This window comes from Glycine max, chromosome 13, assembly GCF_000004515.6.
Source record: "Glycine max cultivar Williams 82 chromosome 13, Glycine_max_v4.0, whole genome shotgun sequence".
NCBI lineage: Eukaryota > Viridiplantae > Streptophyta > Magnoliopsida > Fabales > Fabaceae > Glycine > Glycine max.
In genome coordinates, this window is record NC_038249.2 from 27,112,273 (window position 1) to 27,115,182 (window position 2,910).

At 31.2% G+C, this 2,910-nt stretch overlaps 1 pseudogene; it reads right to left on the reverse strand.

Moving 5' to 3' along the window:
* On the reverse strand, positions 1-1,733 carry LOC100804194 (probable glycosyltransferase At3g42180; annotated as a pseudogene).
* Positions 1,734-2,910: the final 1,177 nt, after the last annotated feature.

Consider the following 2,910-nt stretch of genomic DNA (forward strand, 5'->3'; position numbering starts at 1 on the left):
TTATGCGCAAACAATCCTCTTATTGCGAAGTGAGTGAAGAATCATATGTATCAAATCAAATGGCTTTGCTGGCCTATTGATCACAAAATGCCTTCGAACCCTCTTTACATTTGAATACAACTCCATGTACTTATCTTTTGAAACATTTTGTAAAATAGTCTTAGTTTCGGGTATTCTTTCAACTGCAATGAATTTACTCCTTTTAACCACATCACTGAAAGGCAAAGAGTAATTGTCACAAATTATTACTGGGACACACCCCACATAGATTGCTTCCACCACCCTAGGACTTGCCACTTGCACTGGGACACAAGCAGAACTTTCTTTGGCCCATCAACTTTGTATACTCTAGACCCTTTGGAAGGTACTCGTGAACTTGCACTTCTTTATCTTTGTTTTTCCAGCAAAAAAGACTAATAATATTGTGCGGTTATTAGGGTGTTGGGCCGTATTCGGTGGGCCAAGCTTTCTAGAAGGCAAATACACTTCAGTAATGGACACGTCTCTGCTGGGCTGGAATCCTTCTGAAGTGTTGGCATTGCAAAGTGCCCTGATGAAGTACTTGAAGACTTCAGGATTAGCATCTGATATTCATGGACCCCGAATCATCAAGTAAAGCCCGTGTCCTTTTTATTTGAATTTACAAAAATCACAAGCAACAGGGCAGCTTATTAAGCTGTATCATGAAGATTTGGATAAAAGATCAACATAAAATATTAAGGTAAAATTTTAATTCTAATTAAAAAAAACGTAAGAAACTATATTAAAGTTTTGTATCTAGGGAGATATAAGGTTTGACCCGTGATTAGAGAAGAGTGAAGGGAGAAGGGAGTGAGGAGAGACCTATGGATTATAATTTTTCAATTGGCATTTGTAACGAAACTAATTGCATTTAGCGAAAACCAATGCAGGTTATGTGTAGCAACTGATCAATAGTATTTTTCAATCGAAATTGAAGATTTACCTTGTTAATTTGTATAATAACTAAAGGTGAAATTTCAATTCTGATTAAAAAAAAACTGCATCAAAGTTTTTGTACCTAGCAAAACCCAAAGAGCAGGCTATGTGGACCTAGCCAATCATGGAATGAAACAAGAAAATGGTCAGCACCTCTGCTTCTGTTCCAATTAGGATATCTATTTGCAACAATGTTGATATAATCCAGCACCAAGCGTTGTAAGCGATCAGGATCATAATCGGATCTGGACCTTCTGGGCTTGTATACATAGCGAATGACCTTAGATACACTGAAGGGTAGTAAGAATAGATGGGCCTGTTCAGGATGGGTAGCCTTGAATGGGCTCTTGTTAGCCATGTCTATTTCGTCGATCAAGGGATTTTCTTTCTGCACTAAAAACTTTCTTCTACACCCAATGCTTTTATCCAAATTCCAAAACTATCCCTGCTAACTTCTTCTTCTTCATGTTTCTTCTTCATACACCATTCATTTTCGTGAGTCGTGGCTGAGCTCCTCTTTCGTTATTGTGTCTGGTTTGGTCAAGGTGCATTGTTATAGTGGTTTGATTGGCAGTTGATGGTTGCTATGGTGGTTGGTGTTGCGGTGTAACGACGAATGTACATTTTTTTCTACATATTTGATCTGTCTTTATTAATAAACATATGAATTGTCAATCTGTATGAATTATATGAATTGTTAATCCGTATGATTCATACGAATTATCAATCAGTAATTTTATACGGATGATCAATTTGTATAACTTATACGAATTGTCAATTTGTATAACTTATACGAATTGTCAATTTGTATAACGTAAAAATATTTTGAAAATTTGTTTTTAAAAATTTAGTTATATTATTTATAATATGTTTAATCACTCATTTGCTCCCTATAATTTCATAATTTTTACCTTTTAGTCGTTATAGTTTGAAAGTGGTATTTGTAGTCCCTATCATTTATATTTTAATTCTCTTTTAGTCCTTTAGAGTTTAAAATTGGTTTTTTAATCTTTATAATTTGCATTTTAATTATCTTTTAGTATTTATAGTTTGAAAGTGGTCTTTTTAATCCTATATTTTATATTTTAATTTTTCTTTAGTCCTTACCATCAAAATATGATTAATATTATGAATTACAATTAACTACAAAAATATTAGCAAATAATTCTTAAGTAATTTATCGCAAGATAATTTGTAATATATATATATATATATATATATATATATATATATATATATATATATATATATATATTTGTAGCAATGATTAAAAGGTAATAAAAAAAAGTTGATATTTTTTTTACCAAGGACCGGATGAATAATTAAACCTTTATAACATTTGTGTAAATATTATTACATTAACTACTTTATGCAAGTAAAAAATAATAATAAAATTGTGTGATAGTACATATTTAAAAACATATTTATTGATATATTGACATACTTATGTAGTGTAGAATTATGTATGGTATCGTTAGGGGTCGTGAGTTTGTCATTGATTTTTTTTTTGAATATTTTGTTAAGATGAATGAAAATCAGTGAAAATATGACAACATAATGTTTGAAGAAGTTAATATGAATTAAGAAAATTGAGAGGAACCTGGTGTGTTTAAAAATATTGATTATTCTGATACCTTCAATACTTCTTAGGTATTGATATGATTTTGTATTTTTTTAAAGTAAGTAAATGAATGTCCCTTGAAGACTTAACATGTATTATCCCTTTTGTAGGTATTTGCTACCCGTGATGATGTTTTGCTTTGGACTCACTTTGTTGTGTATGATATTGGTTTTACAACGATAATTATGAGGTCAAACATAGATATTGGAAATAGTGGAAGGACCTCATATGTTTTAATTGGTTGTGAAAAGGAGTGAAAAATATAGGACATACAAGAAAGATTTAATACAAACACTTACTAGTAGTAGAAAATATGGATGTCTCTTTAAGCT